We start from the raw sequence: 17,493 nt of genomic DNA, 5'->3' as shown, positions 1-17,493 counted from the left end.
CTTACTTTTAAGGCTTATTAGATGAGACCAGAGCAGTGCTCAGTCTCAGGCTAATTATCCTCCAATATTGAGGTAAGACCCTTCTGTATTCTCTACCCAGGGCCCTGTGAATCATGACAATTTCCTCTGGTTTGTGGGAACAGGGCTATTCTTGTACCCATGTAAAACCCAGGGACTATTACCTGTAATTCTTTTGAATAGTTCTTTGTTTGTCCTTGGGTAATTTCCATAAGAACACATGCTGATCAACAATCAGTTGAAAACTTGAGACTCTCTGCAGCCCCTGGAGTCCCCTCTTATGCAGTTTTCTCCTTTCTGAAACGCTGTCTGGAGAATTCTAGCTGCTTTGATCTCAAATCAGGGAATGTGTTGAGCACTTCTTGGTTTCTCCCAACTGAAAGTGTGGTTGGAAACTCAATACAATAAACTGGGGCAATTTTTGAGCTTGTCTTGTTTGCTTCTGTAGAGATCACTGTCATTTGTTATTTGATATCTAGTGTCTTGAAAATGGCTTTTACATGTTTATTTCCTCTATCCTTTTTTGATGCTTCAGGCGAAAGGTAAATTTGGTCCCTTTTACTCCATTTTGGCCATAACTGGAATGGTTTTAAATCTTTTTCTTTAGGGTTTGGATAAAGTCCTAATGAGAGCCACTGGCCATTTGGGCATTGTATCTGCTTGCTCATAATCTCACTGTTATTAACATTTTGGTTTATATTTGTCTAGTTCTCTTTTGCTCTTTTTCTTAAACAGCTTTATTGAAATATAATACGTACATCACAATTTACTCATTTAAATTATACAATTCAGTGGTTTTTATATAATCATAGATATGTGCAACAATCACCACAATTTTAGAATATTTTTAACACTATAATAAGAGCTTCAGATCCTTTATCTATCACTCCCATCATTCCCCTCCCTCCCCTACCCCAGTTCTAAGCAACCACTATCCACTTTCTCTCTTTCTGTAGATTTGTCTATTCTATACACTTTATATAAGTGGAATCATATACTATTTGGTCTTTTGTGGTTGACTTCTTTCACTTAGCATAATTCTTTTAAGCTTCATCTATGCTGTAGCATATATCAGTACTTCATTCTTTTTATGGCCAAGTAATATTCCATTGTATGGATATATCAAAATTTTTTATTCTAGTCATCTGTTGTTGATAACTGGGGTTTTGTTACTATCTTTTGACTATTGTGAGTACAGCTGCTGTAAACATTACACACTTGTATTTGAGTACCTACTTTTAATTATTTGTATATTTCTAAGACTGAAATTGCTGTGTTGTATGGTAATTCTATGTTTAACTTTTTGAGGAACTGTCAAATTGATTTCCACAGTGGCTGAATTACTTTATATTTACACCAGCAGTGTACAAGTATTCTAATTTCTTCACATTCTTGTAAGCACTTTATTATTTTTCATGTTTAAAAAATATATAGCCATCATCCAACTCTTGGTTTCAGCCCATGTCATGATCTCAGGGTTGTGGGGTCCAGACCTACATTGGGCTCCATGATCAGTGTGGAGTCTGATGGCGATTCTCTCCCTCCCTCCCTCCCTCCCTCCCTCCCTCCCTCCCTCCCTCCCTCCTTCCTTCCCTCCCTCCCTCCCCCCCTCAAATGAATAAGTAAATATATAAATAAAATCTTTAAAAAAATGTATATAGCCATCCTACTAGGTATGAAGTGGTATCTCATTGTGGTTTTGATTAGCTTTTCCCTAATTACTAATGATGTTAAACATCTTTTCATGTAATTGGTGGTTATTTGTATGTCTTCTTTGAAAAAATGTCTATTCAAGTGCTTTGCCCATTTTAACATCAGGCTGTTTGTTGTTGAGTTCTAAGAGTTCTTTATACATTCTGGATACTAAATTTTTGTCAGATATATGACTAACAAAATTTTTCTCCCTTTCTGCGGATTGTCTTTTTACTTTTGTTAACAGTATCCTTTGATGTACAAAAAGTTTTAAAATTTGATGAAATTCAACTTGTCTATTTTTTTATTACTTGTGCTTTTGGTGTCATATCTAAGAAAATGCTGCCAAATTTAAGGCCATAAGGATTCACCCTATGTTTTCTTCTTATAATTTTATAGCTTGAGCTCTTTCACTTAGATGTTTGATCTATCTTGATTCAATATTTGAAACTGCTGTGAGGAAAGGTCCAACTTTATTCTTTTGCATCCAGTTGTTCTCAGCAATTCTTTGAAAATTCCATTCTTTCACCATTGAATAATCTTGGTACCCTTGTTGAAAATTAGTTGACCATAGACAACTAAGAAGAAGTGTGAGTTCTCTTACTTTGTTTTTCTTTCTCAAGATTGTTTTGGCTATTCTGAATTCGTTAAAATCCCATTTAATATTGGAATCAAATTGTCAATTTCTACAAAGCAGTCAGCTGAAACTTTATGGGGCACTGCTTTAAATCCGTAGGTCAATTTGAGGAACATTGCCATCTTAAAATATTAAGTCTTTTAATTCATGAGCATGGGGATGATTTTGTATTCATTTAAATTTTCTTTGATTTTGTTCAAAGGTCTTATAAAATGAGTTGAATATTGGTCACTCTTTTAAATTTTGGGAGAATTTGTGAAGAATTAGTATGCATGCTTCTTTAAATGTTTAATAGAATTCCACAGCCATCTGCACCTGGCTTTTATTTGTAGGTAACTTTTTAATTACTCATCAATCTCTTTATTTGTTATAGGTTTATTTGTATCTATTTTTCTTGAATCAGTTTCAACTATTTGTATCTTTCTAGGAATTTGTCAATTTTATCTACGTTAACTAATTTGTTGGCATACAACTGTGCATGGTATTCCTTTATACTCCTTTTCATTTCTTTAAAGTTGATAGTAATGTCTACTTTCATTTCTAATAATTTGAGTCTTTTCTATTTTGGGCAGTTTAGCTAACATTTTCTAAAATTTGTTACCTCTCTTTTTCAAATAAAAATAATTTAACCTGTATTTCCTTGTGTTCCTGTGTGTGTGTGTGTGTGTGTTAACATTAAACTTTTTAATCCAACTGGAATTCATTTCACTATATAAGGGATCTTACTTTTAATTTTAAAATAATCAACCAATCATTCCAGTACCACTTGCTGAATAATTTATCTATCTCCAATGATTTGAAATGTTCCTTAATTATACACTGTATTTTTACATATACTATGGATTATTTCTAGGCTTTCTCTTCTTTTGTGTAATCATATCTACCAATTCTTATGATGGATATCATACTGCTTTTATTTCTTACTATTTTATCATTTATAAAATAATAAGAAAAAAACATTAACTAGAAAAAAAACTACCCTCTCACTATTTCTTAAATTTTAGCTATCAACTTATATTCTATCAACTTATATTCTATCAACTTATATTCCAGCCGATCATTAGAACAACTTTATTACATCACCTCTGTTCCCTTTTTACCGCCTTCCTAGGAATGTTTGAGTTTTTTCAAATGCTGGGAGTTTATTTGATCTGAAATCAATTCATATAATATTCTGAGAAAGATAGACATTTTAAAATATTGAATGTACACATCATAGGTGCACTCCTACTCTTTGACCTATTTTTAGTGTTGCTGACCACTAGACTCCTGAGCTTCTTCAAATGTAACTATGCAATTATTCTTGACTCTTTCCTTATGGTAGTATATCTCAGGTCTTCTTTTTCTTCTTCCTTTCCTTTTCCACTAGGACTTTCTTAACAATCCTTTATCAATCTTTCTCCTTCTCCATACTGCTTCATAGTTAGAAAAATTCTTTGTCTATTTTTTTCTTAGAAGTCATGGGGACTACCAATTGCTTAATTCAATCAAATAGGCCTTTACTCTGAATTTAAAAATGTCTAATTGTCATCTAGAATCTCACTCCCACCCTAAAGCCCACATTCTGTTCTCAGACCCTCAACTCAAAATTTGTATTCCTCTCCTACGACTTCTTGTTTTGTAATTTCTACTTTAGCAAAACAAAGCTATTCATATTTCTTTACTTTAGCAAAGTAAAATTCACTGCCATATATAATTCACCAACATTTACCTACAGATGATCATATAGATACACTGTTTTATGGTATTTATTCCTTACCATCTTCCATAAAAATGTATATCCTCTCCTCCTTTCAGCCCCTGCTCAATACAAACTTGAGACAAGAAGTGTGTCTATTTTAATGCTACTCAAGTCATTCCAGCAGCTTTTCTGTGATGGTATTATTTAGTTATAATTGATTATACAGAGATGCCTTATTCAAGAAAGTACAGTGTACAAGCATGTATAATATATATGATTATGATTACTTTTATAAATTTGATTCACCATTGATTCATTTAAATGTTAGGTTATATTTTTTGGAAGCTATAAAAATTTAAACTGGGAGTTATTCTCTCCAGCAGTGTGAAAGCTCTATGAACTTATAAATCAATAATTACAAATAAATAAAATGAATTGCTTCAAACACATGAAAGAATATAAAGCTTAGTATAACTTAAAGCATATAAAATTTATTATCTAATGCTTCTTTGTAAAGCTATTCCTGGGTATTCATATTTGTTAAATACCTACTGTGGACATAGTTTTTAAAAATCTCTCTGTAAGTTCAGTCCATGAGGGATAATGAATTCAAACCATTGTGCAATTAGAGGATTTCCTGACCTAAATTCACCCACCTTGGGCATTAACATAATGAATGCAGAGGACAAATATGAAGAGAGAGACCTTTTTCATCTTTTGGAAACTGGAGACTTCTAGTAGAGGATGGTTATATTGAGTCTTGCAGGAGAAACAGAAGTTAGCTAGATAGTGGGGTGGGAGGGGTGATCATTCCAAAAATAGCAATGGATGTATGTGCAGAGACCTGCGAAACTGTGACAAATATGAGAAATTGCTAATATTCCATACTAATAGAACAAAGGATGAATATGTGATCATGGGGAGATATGACCAGAAAGCTAAACTGAGGCCAAGTCATGAAGAACTTTGTAAATTATACCAAAGAGTTTGGACTTTCTTCTACAGGCAAGGGGAACTTGATTACAGAAAGAAATACTTCTATCAGTATATTATGAAGTTCCTGTTAATGTATTATGAAGTTCCTATCAATATATTATGAAGGAAAAAAAACCCTCAAATACTTCTTATCTAATGTGCAAGGCAACCTTAAAAAAAAACAACAAAAGAAGAAAATAAAAAGCAGCAGCCCTGGCCTCCTCTTACAAAAAGAGTATCAGCAAATCAAGTTCACAACTAACTTCAGTTTTCTGTTTCTTAGATTTTGTTTGTTGTAAAGTGCTTTTATCTTGTTTTCAAAGATCCAAAGTATAGAATTGTTTACTTATTTCTAGCAGCTATATTTTTCCCTTCACAGATTGTCCCTGTCTTTGAATGTGCCTTTTGAAATGGTATTTTCCAATTTGATTTTCAGGAGTAAGGCCTCGAGCATGAAAAACATGAATTTTTTTTCTTAGAAGCAAGTGAGCTTTCCTTCTTTCCTGATGTACACAGATGGTTTCAGGATGTATCAATGCTGAGAGCCATTTACAGTCAAAAGATTTTTTGATCTTTGGCAAGCCCTAGAGGGAAGAGGAGATTAATGTTACATGTCCTTCCCAACATCAGACTGGAGGAAGGGTTGGTAACTGCGATGAATGTTTTAGTCTTAAGAGAAACTTGCACCTTTGGCAATATCTGCACAGGTGGCAGTGATGCCTGAGAAAGCATGTGGGGCTTCTAGGAGGGGCTGGGAGGAGGCACACTGCTTGCACTGTGATGTAGTGGGAAAGGAAGGTTAAGTGGTCTCCAATTTTTAAAATCTATGTAATTTTTAAAAGTCACTTTTATATAATTGTGGAGTTATTTCCTGAGGGATTTTTGTTGTTGGTGGTGGTGGTTTGTTTTGGGTACAAAGTCAAGAAGACCAAAATGATGAAGTTATGAGGAAGTGGCTCCAACCACTGGGGAATGAGGGATAGAGAATTCAGCTCCCAGAGTTCATTGCTGAGCTCTTACTCAGGATATGAAAGTTGCACTTCACGTCAAACCACTGGCTGGTCATTTCCTCAGAAGGTCTGGATGGTTTTCACTCTGACACCACATTGTGACTTGGGAAGAAAGGTGACAAAGAAGGGAATAGAAGGAAGTGAACCTAATGTTCAAAGGGTGATTGATTTTATGTTTCCAACAGGTGTAGATTGGAATAGGCATAGGTGATGAATAAATGAATGAGTTAGCTAGTTCAGAAGAAGAAATGTACACTTTGAAAAGTGGGCTATGCCTTTTGATTTTTTCCCTTTTGACTGTTTTCTTTCAATTTTTTACACAAAGCCCTTTTCAAAACAGCAGTTTAATATGTCCCAAAGAAAATAAGGGAAAGAGATTTTGTTTGGATTGAAATCTGGGATAGAATTTAAAAAGGGGAATGGTGTATTCTTGGGATTCTGGCAAGGTGAAGGTTATGGCAGTGAGAAATTTCTCAGGACGTAGTGAAGTTTCACAAGTGAGTAAGGGTCATTTGTACGGTCATGGTTCCCAAACAGAGATTCTCCTGAGAGCTCTTCTCTGCTCAAAATTGGAAGGAATTTGCATTAAGATGGGAGGCTATTTTCTTGGAAAAGCCTCTTAGACCTTAAGTAGCTTGCAAGAGACTGTTTTGACAAGGTTCATGAAAATGGTGTCAGGAAAAGGAAATTACTTGCTTTAATAACTCTGACATTATTGGTGTTAAGTGTTTTGCATTCTGTTTGGTGATTTGCATACAGATGGGGCTATGTGGACTCAGAACGGTGTTCCTTTGTGTTTCTTCCCATTTCTAGCACTATAAAAAATGAGTCAGAGATGCACATCAAGTTGTCCTAAAAGAGCCAGTGATTTTAATTAGTTTTGAGCAAGAAGTTAACCTAAATACAGCATTGGGATTAGAATTGGAAGAATTTTCTACTTAACTGTTTTTATTTTGGCCTATCACCTACAAAACTATCACATTGCCATGGGATTTTAAAGCTGATGGGGCTTAGAAATCATATAGACCAGTGGGTCAGGACTTCTGGTCTCCTGGCTTCAGGTCAGCTTTTCCCAGCGTATTGTGCTTACTCTCTTTGCAAACTGTAAAATACAATGTCGTCAGTTAAGTTTAGGGAATTTAAGTATATAATGACGAAAGAGACACATCCTTGCCAATTTAGATTTTGTTTTTACTACAGATGTGGTAGTCAATTCACGTATTGTTACCCGAATGTAGAAGTTGCACTGGGCATCTCTGAACTTCCCCTCCTAGACTTGAGAATCCTTGAATCTTTGAAGCCTTTTAGGAACATCCCTTGATATTTCAAAGATACAGATACAAATCATACCACTGTTAATGTTTTTGGCCTCAAATTCCTACCTTTAAAATGGAGTATTAAAATTGTTCTTTTGTCTTATAAGAGTCCATGCTTTTTTGTTCATCATTCCACCTGTCTAGAATATTCTGCTTCTTTTTTTTTCACCTTTCTTTCCTTGAAAAACTCAGTTCAAATTCTCATACCTTTAGGTTTAATGATCTCTTCAGCTTCCTTAATATTACTATTCAATTGTTTTGGTAAGTAGTGTCACTATATGGGATTTTTTTTTACACTGTGGTTATTTATTGTTATGTAACTTATATATTTTGACAGCTTATATAAACTCCAGATTGCTTTTAGAGAGTGAACACCATGACCTTTCCAAATTTACATTCAGCAGAATGCATCTCAGAGTGTTTACTATATATTATATATTTAGCAAATAGTTGTAATTTTGATTTTACATTATTTTTAGTTTTCTGTTTTTAACAAAACCATTTTTTACAAAAGCTTAGCAAATGAAGGTGTACCTAAAAACATTTATTTTTAAAGTGCAGGATATTAGTTATTTTCTTAACTTTTATTTCTTAGTGTGAAAAAAATGCAGCGTCCCAGCCCAGCATCACAAAAGAAAAGTATAGAAGAGAGAGTTTGAAACAGAGAGATGGGGACACCTGGGTGGCTCAGTGGTTGAGCATCTGCATTTGGCTCAGGGCATGATCCCGGAGTCCTGGGATTGAGTCCCACATTGGGCTCCCTGCATGGAGCCTGTTCCTCCCTAGGCCTGTCTCTGCCTCTCTCTCTGTCTCGCATGAATAAATAAGTAAATACAATCTTTTAAAAAATTTAAAAAAAAAAAGAAACCGAGACAAAAAATAGTAAGTGATACAGTTAATTGTTGGAGCTTCTAATTTCTTTTTAAGAAGAAAAATAAAATTAATAGAAAATATTTTGAAAACATAATTTCCCAATAATATTTTTTCAGCCAATGGATTAATTTGATAAATAAGTGATTATTCTTTTAAAGATTTATGTGTTAGGCCCTATGCTGTGGGTTCAGTACCCTATAAGACAGAAAGGGCCCCTGTCCTCAAGAGAATACATTTTACTAGGAAGGCATTTTAGCTAATGTGTATCATGATATACAACTGAAACTCTTATCACCTATACTATTCATATGTGTGCATTGTGATTAAAAAAATATTATAAAGTTAAATGCAAAATAACTTGGAAACAAAAGCTGATAAAATACTGTAACTACTGTCTTGACTTCAACTGTGTGATGATCAGTGAGGTTTCATTGTTTTTACTGATTTTAATAAGTGGCATAAATGTATATACATGTATAACTTAATAGTAAAATATTAACAATACAGCAGATGGATGCTCTGTAGGGCACACCTAGTTATGTGACCTTTCTGGTAATTGTCTGGTCCACATACCACTTAAGTTCTTGTACAGATTCTTTAGTGAAGAACCAAAAACAGACTTGGAAATAAGGTGCTCACATCTCACAGTCCCTTCATAAAGAAGCTGGAGACTTAACACAACAGTGTTATTCCTGTGGCCAATTCCTCAGTGAGGAAGATTAGTTTGACTGAGGAATTTGTGGGTGCAGAAGGTTTTTAGACTTTGTTTATAAATAAGTGGCTTCCTAGGATTTGGCTTGAATTTACAGTGTATGTTTATCTGAAGCCCCCGAAGACAGATGTATATGAACACTTATCTATCATCTTGTAATCAAGGGGGAAATGAGCTACAGATTTCCTGATTTTTTTGCCAGAGGCAACGACTTTTCTCCAGTAACATAAACACAGATGCAGGGAAGTGTTCCATTTAAACCTCTTCCAAAGTTCATGGGTATTTTCCCTTGGTATGACTAGTTCTGGTGCTCAGTTTAGGTTTAAAATAAGTTATTTTTCAAATACCTATTTTGATACAGTGGACTTGTTTAAGAGTAAAGTCATCATAGGTAATAAACAATGGACTTGAACCTCCACCTACAATAAACTATAATATTATTACCTTAAAATGTTAAGGCACTGTGATATTCAAAGCACCTTTTCATGCAATGTCTTTCTTGTTACTCAGATAATCCTTTAAGATAGAAAGGGCAGCCATTATCACCATCACTTTACAGATGAAAAAACTGAGTTCTCTACAGTTTAAGTGATTGCCTAAGGACATAAACTGATAAATGGTGGATTTAAAACTAGGGCACTGAGATAACTTTTATTTTATTTTATTTTATTTTTTAATTAACTTTTATTGGTGTTCAATTTACCAACATACAGAAAAACACCCAGTGCTCATCCCGTCAAGTGTCCACCTCAGTGCCCGTCACCCATTCCCCTCCAACACCCGCCCTCCTCCCCTTCCACCACCCCTAGTTCATTTCCCCGAGTTAGGAGTCTTTATGTTCTGTCTCCCTTCCTGATATTTCCCAACATTACTTTTCCCTTCCTTTATATTCCCTTTCACTATTATTCATATTCCCCAAATGAATGAGAACATACACTGTTTGTCCTTCTCCGATTGACTTATTTCACTCAGCATAATACCCTCCAGTTCCATCCACGTTGAAGCAAATGGTGGGTATTTGTCGTTTCTAATTGCTGAGTAATATTCCATTGTATACATAAACCACATCTTCTTTATCCATTCATCTTTCGATGGACACCGAGGCTCCTTCCACAGTTTGGCTATTGTGGCCATTGCTGATAGAAACATCGGGGTGCAGGTGTCCCGACGTTTCATTGCCTCTGAATCTTTGGGGTAAATCCCCAACAGTGCAATTGCTGGGTCGTAGGGCAGGTCTATTTTTAACTCTTTGAGGAACCTCCACACAGTTTTCCAGAGTGGCTGCACCAGTTCACAGTCCCACCAACAGTGTAAGAGGGTTCCCTTTTCTCCACATCCTCTCCAACATTTGTTGTTTCCTGCCTTGTTAATTTTCCCCATTCTCACTGGTGTGAGGTGGTATCTCATTGTGGTTTTGATTTGTATTTCCCTGATGGCAAGTGATGCAGAGCATTTTCTCATGTACTTGTTGGCCATGTCCATGTCTTCCTCTGTGAGATTTCTCTTCATGTCTTTTGCCCATTTCATGATTGGATTGTTCGTTTCTTTGGTGTTGAGTTTAATAAGTTCTTTACAGATTTTGGAAACTAGCCCTTTATCTGATACGTCATTTGCAAATATCTTCTCCCATTCTGTAGGTTGTCTTTTAGTTTTGTTGACTGTATCCTTTGCTGTGCAAAAGCTTCTTATCTTGATGAAGTCCCAATAGTTCATTTTTGCTTTTGTTTCTTTTGCCTTTGTGGATGTATCTTGCAAGAAGTTACTGTGGCCAAGTTCAAAAAGGGTGTTGCCTGTGTTCTCCTCTAGGATTTTGATGGAATCTTGTCTCACATTTAGATCTCTCATCCATTTTGAGTTTATCTTTGTGTATGGTGAAAGAGAGTGGTCCAGTTTCATTCTTCTGCATGTGGATGTCCAATTTTCCCAGCACCATTTATTGAAGAGACTGTCTTTCTTCCAATGGATAGTCTTTCCTCCTTTATCGAATATTAGATGACCGTACATTTCAGGGTCCACTTCTGGGTTCTCTATTCTGTTCCATTGATCTATGTGTCTGTTTTTGTGCCAGTACCACACTGTCTTGATGACCACAGCTTTGTAGTACAACCTGAAATCTGGCATTGTGATGCCCCCAGCTATGGTTTTCTTTTTTAAAATTCCCCTGGCTATTCGGGGTCTTTTCTGATTCCACACAAATCTTAAAATAATTTGTTCTAACTCTCTGAAGAAAGTCCACGGTATTTTGATAGGGATTGCATTAAACGTATAAATTGCCCTGGGTAACATTGACATTTTTACAATATTAATTCTGCCAATCCATGAGCATGGAATATTTTTCCATCTCTTTGTGTCTTCCTCAATTTCTTTCAGAAGTGTTCTATAGTTTTTAGGGTATAGATCTTTTACCTCTTTGGTTAGGTTTATTCCTAGGTATCTTATGCTTTTGGGTGCAATTGTAAATGGGATTGACTCCTTAATTTCTCTTTCTTCAGTCTCATTGTTAGTGTATAGAAATGCCATTGATTTCTGGGCATTAATTTTGTATCCTGCCACACTACCAAATTGCTGTATGAGTTCTAGCAATCTTGGGGTGGAGGCTTTTGGGTTTTCTATGTAGAGTATCATGTCATCGGCGAAGAGAGAGAGTTTGACTTCTTCTTTGCCAATTTGAATGCCTTTAATGTCTTTTTGTTGTCTGATTGCTGAGGCGAGGACTTCCAGAACTATGTTGAACAGCAGTGGTGAGAGTGGACATCCCTGTCTTGTTCCTGATCTTAGGGGAAAGGCTCCCAGTGCTTCCCCATTGAGAATGATATTTGCTGTGGGCTTTTCGTAAATGGCTTTTAAGATGTCGAGGAAAGTTCCCTCTATCCCAACACTCTGAAGGGTTTGGATCAGGAATGGATGCTGTATTTTGTCAAATGCTTTCTCTGCATCTAATGAGAGGATCATATGGTTCTTGGTTTTTCTCTTGCTGATATGATGAATCACATTGATGGTTTTACGAGTGTTGAACCAGCCTTGTGTCCCAGGGATAAATCCTACTTGGTCATGGTGAATAATTTTCTTAATGTGTTGTTGGATCCTATTGGCTAGTATCTTGTTGAGAATTTTTGCATCCATGTTCATCAGGGATATTGGTCTGTAATTCTCCTTTTTGGTGGGGTCTTTGTCTGGTTTCGGAATTAAGGTGATGCTGGCCTCATAGAACGAATTTGGAAGTACTCCATCTCTTTCTATCTTTCCAAACAGCTTTAGTAGAATAGGTATGATTTCTTCTTTAAACGTTTGATAGAATTCCCCTGGGAAGCCATCTGGCCCTGGACTCTTGTGTCTTGGGAGGTTTTTGATGACTGCTTCAATTTCCTCCCTGGTTATTGGCCTGTTCAGGTTTTCTGTTTCTTCCTGCTCCAGTTTTGGTAGTTTGTGGCTTTCCAGGAATGCGTCCATTTCTTCTAGATTTCCTAATTTATTGGCGTACAGCTGTTCATAATATGTTTTTAAAATCGTTTGTATTTCCTTGGTGTTGGTAGTGATGTCCCCTTTCTCATTCATGATTTTATTAATTTGAGTCTTCTCTCTCTTCTTTTTAATAAGGTTGGCTAATGGTTTATCTATCTTATTAATTCTTTCAAAGAACCAACTCCTGGTTCTGTTGATCTGTTCCACAGTTCTTCTGGTCTCGATATCATTGAGTTCTGCTCGAATTTTAATTAACTGTCTTCTTCTGCTGGGGGTTGGGTCCATTTGTTGCTATTTCTCTAGTTCCTTTATGTGTAAGGTGAGCTTTTGAATTTGAGTTCTTTCCAGTTTTTGAATGGATGCTTGTATTGCGATGTATTTCCCCCTCAGGACTGCTTTTGCTGCATCCCAAAGATTTTGAACGGTTGTATCTTCATTCTCATTAGTTTCCATGAATCTTTTTAATTCTTCCTTAATTTCCTGGTTGACCTTTTCATCTTTTAGCAGGATGGTCCTTAACCTCCACGTGTTTGTGGTCCTTCCATACTTCTTGTTGTGATTAAGTTCTAATTTCAAGGCATTATGGTCTGAGAATATACAGGGGACTATCCCAATCTTTTGGTATCGGTTCAGACCCGATTTGTGACCCAGTATGTGGTCTATTCTGGAGAAAGTTCCATGTGCACTTGAGAAGAATGTGTATTCAGTTGAGTTTGGATGTAAAGTTCTGTAGATATCTGTGAAATCCATCTGGTCCAGTGTATCATTTAAAGCTCTCGTTTCTTTGGAGATGTTGTGCTTAGAAGACCTATCCAGGGTAGAAAGAGCTAGATTGAAGTCACCAAGTATAAGTGTATTATTATCAAGGTATTTCTTGAGTTTGGTTATTAATTGGTTTAAATATTTGGCAGCTCCCACATTCGGGGCATATATATTGAGGATTGTTAAGTCCTTTTGTTGGATAGATCCTTTGAGTATGAGATAGTGTCCCTCTTCATCTCTCACTATAGTCTTTGGGGTAAATTTTAATTTATCTGATATAAGGATGGCAACCCCTGCTTTCTTTTGAGGACCATTTGAATGGTAAATGGTTCTCCAACCTTTTATTTTCAGGTTGTAGGTGTCCTTCTGTCTAAAATGAGTCTCTTGTAGACAGCAAATAGATGGGTCCTGCTTTTTTTATCCAGCCTTTTGATGGGGTCATTAAGCCCGTTCACGTTCAGAGTTACTATTGATAGATATGAGTTTAGTGTCATCATATCTATTCAGTCCTTGTTTTTGTGGATTGTTCCACTGAATTTCTTAAAGGGGAATTTTAAGAGTCCCCCTTAAAATTTCTTGCAGAGCTGGTTTGGAGGTTACATATTCTTTCAGTTCCTGCCTGTCCTGGAAGCTCTTTATCTCTCCTTCCATTTTGAATGAAAGCCTTGCTGGGTAAAGTATTCTTGGTTGCATGTTCTTTTCATTTACGACCCTGAATATATCCTGCCAGCCCTTTCTGGCCTGCCAGGTCTCTGTGGAGAGGTCTGCTGTTACCCTAATATTCCTCCCCATAAAAGTCAGGGACTTTTTTTCTCTTGCTGCTTTAAGGATCTTCTCCTTATCTTTGGAATTTGCAAGCTTCACTATTAAATGTCGAGGTGTTGAACGGTTTTTGTTGATTTTAGCGGGGGATCTCTCTATTTCCTGGATCTGAATGCCTCTTTCCCTTCCCAGATTCGGAAAGTTTTCAGCTAGGATTTGTTCAAATACATATTCTGGCCCTCTGTCCCTTTCGGCGCCCTCAGGAACCCCAATTAAACGTAGGTTTTTCTTCCTCAGGCTGTCATTTATTTCCCTTAATCTATCCTCATGATCTTTTAATTGCTTGTCTCTTTTTTCCTCAGTTTCCCTCTTTGCCATCAACTTGTCTTCTATGTCACTCACTCATTCTTCCACCTCGTTAACCCTTGTCGTTAGGACTTCTAGCTTGGATTGCATCTCATTTAATTGATTTTTAATTTCTGCCTGATTGGATCTAAATTCTGCAGTCATGAAGTCTCTTGAGTCCTTTATGGTTTTTTCTAGAGCCACCAGTAGCTGTAAAATAGTGCTTCTGAATTGGCTTTCTCACATTGAATTGTAATCCATATTTTGTAACTCTGTGGGAGAGTGGGCTGTTTCTGATTCTTTTTTTTGAGGTGAGGTTTTCCTTCTAGTCATTTTGCTCAGTGCAGAGTGGTCAAAAACCAGTTGTATTGGGAAAAGGAGAAAAAGAGAGAGAAGGAAAGAAAAGAGAAAAAGAAAAAAGAGAAAGAAGAAAAAAAGGGGGAAAAAAGAGAAGAAAAAGAAAGAAAAAGAAAGGTGAAAAAAGAAAAAAAAGGGGGGGGTGGGGGAAGCAATCAGAAATCAAGAAGACAGAGAGAAAAAAAAACACAAAACAAAACAAAACAAAAAACCAAAAACAAAACAAAACAAAAAAAAAACAAAAAACAAAAACAAAAAAAACACGGGGGAGTATCTTCCGATTCTGTATACTTTAAGTCCCTTGACTTCCCTTGGAACTGGTCCGTCTCGCTGGTCTTCTGGGGGAGGGGCCTGCTGTGCTGATTCTCAGGTGTTAGCACTTGGGGGAGCTGCTCTGCCCCTGCCTGGTGCAGGGCTCAGTGGGGGGTGTTCACCCCGTGAGGCCCCGGGAGGAAGCCACAGTGGTGGGGGCAGCTCTGGGACCCTGGAGTCAGCTCCCGCAGTAGCTCCGGGGCTCTCCGTCTGCAGGGCCTGGGGGCTCCCGGGCGGGGCCGCTGATCTGCTCAGTTCCAGGCAGGAGCGTCCTTGCTGTCCTGGGCCCTCCCGGCCTCTGCCTGTCCCGGGGGGAGGCCGGATCCTGGGCTGTGTCCCGGCGCCCTGTGCTCCGGGGCCTGCGCTGTTGGATTCGCGCTCCCGCCCCGCAGCCCCCTGCGCGGAGCTGCCGCCCGAGCCCCTCCGAGCTGTTCCCGGAGCCGCGCCGCCCCCTCCGCGGAGCCGCCGCCCGAGCCCCTCCGAGCTGTTCCCGGAGCCGCGCAGCCCCCTCCGCGGAGCTTCTTCCTCCGCCCGAGCCGCCGCCGCTGAGCTGCTCCCGGAGCCGCGCAGCCCCCTCCGCGGAGCCGCCGCCCGAGCCCCTCCGAGCTGCTCCGGGTCCCGCCGAGCGCTGCAGCCCTTAGGGAGCTCGGCGCACTCTCCGGGGCGCAGTTCCTCTGTTACTGTCCCAGGGAGCCCGAGGGCATCCCCGCCTTTCTGGGGATCCTGCTCCAATTCCCCGGGAGGCCTTTCCCCCGGGAAGGTTGGTGCAGCTCCTGCTCCTCCGGGACGGGGCTCTCCTGTCCTGGGGACACTCGCCCCGGCCTCAGCCCGGCTCCTCGCGGGGCCCCTCCCCCTTGGAGGCCTTTTGTTTATTTCTTTTTCCCCGTCTTCCTACCTTGATAGAAGCGCGAACTCTTCTCACTGTAGCGTTCCAGCTGGTCTCTCTTTAAATCTCAGGCCGAATTCGTAGATTTTCAGGATGATTGGATGGTTTTCTAGTTAATTTGTTGAGGACAGGTGACTTGGAGACCCTGCTCTTCCGCCATCTTGCCCCTCCCCCTAGGGCACTGAGATAACTTTTAAATACAAGTTATGATTTATAAGCATTTTGAAATGGTCTGAACATGTTCTTGCTTCAAGATAGGATGGAATCAAAGAAAGAACAATGAACCAGAGACCTGGATCCAGTTCCAGTTTTGCCAACTGACTCAGTGATTATGGACAACCTGCTATTCTTTCAGGGTCTGATTTTATCACCTATACAAAGAAAGCATTGAATTAAATTATCTGTAGTGTCTCTTTCAGACCTAACATTGTATGAAATAGTTGGTGTTCAACTATCTAAGTTCTAGATTTTTCTAAGCTATTTATTCCCCTTTACCTTCCCATATCTGTGCATTCCTCCTGCCCCCATCCACATCTGACTGAGGAGATAATCTCAGACATGTGAACTGTGCAGACCTCAAAATCCCAACTGCCAAAATATCTCCCCCATGAGCTTGCCCCCATGCTCTTGCCTTATCACCTTATCTAATGTTGCCTGAAATTCCCAGAATAGAGCCTCTTTTTGAGGGACCATGAGAAAGTTTGCAGATTTGCTAGGGCTGCAATAACAAAATATCACAGACTAGATAGCTTAAATATCAGATATTTGCTTCTTCACAGTTCTAGAGGCTAGGAGTCAAGATCAAGGTGTTAGTAGGTTTAGTTCCTTTTAATGCCACTCTCCTAGCTTTGCAGATGGCTTTCTTACTGTGTCCTCATATGTTCACCCCTGGGTGTGTGTGTCTCCTGTTTTTTTATTTCTTTTTCTAAAGACATTAGTCATATTTGGATTATGTCTCACCCTAAATTGCTTCACTTAAACTTAATTACCTCTTCAAAGACACTGTGTCCAAGTGCAGTCACACTCTGAGGTACCAGGGGTAAGTTCTTTAACATATGAATTTGGAGGGAGACATAATTCAGCCTAAAACATACTTGCCCTAGAAAGATTTCTTTAAAACATTCTCTAGGAGTTAGGGAATAAAGCCGTAACATAGATCACCAAAGTGGAGATGGATACAGCTGGAGGAAAGGGTATAAAATCTGGAAGGGATAATTGCTGATGAAGTGGATTGATTGGGGCACCCAGAAGAACATTCTTTGCTGAAAGTAGGCTGTACTCACTGCTGTCTTTATAAAAGTGTGGAGGCCGAGAAAATTAAGGCCATTCCACTTTAAGTTCAGCGTTAGCACAAGTACAGCCATCCCAGGCCCCTGTGAATAAGAGCTGAACTTTACCTTACTTCAGTTACAGGAAGTAAACAGCTTACAGCTTAACGTCCTAGAAAGCCTCATATTAGAATAAAAACAGAGCCCAAGCCAGTGGCAGGAAGCCCCTATTAGAATAAGATCAGAGCTCAATGCCCTTGAAGGCCCCATATCAAAATGTAAACAGAACTTGAGGAATTGCTCCACCCCTTCTGGAGGTCCCCTAGACCAGCCCTTAAAACTAAGCTGAAACCCACCTCGGGGTCCAAGTCCCTGCTCCGCTGTGTCGGGTACACTTGGACCCAAGCTCGAGCTTGTAAATAAAC

Source organism: Vulpes vulpes, chromosome 6 (genome assembly GCF_048418805.1).
Source record: "Vulpes vulpes isolate BD-2025 chromosome 6, VulVul3, whole genome shotgun sequence".
Lineage (NCBI taxonomy): Eukaryota > Metazoa > Chordata > Mammalia > Carnivora > Canidae > Vulpes > Vulpes vulpes.
Note: the sequence above shows the minus strand (reverse complement) of the source record.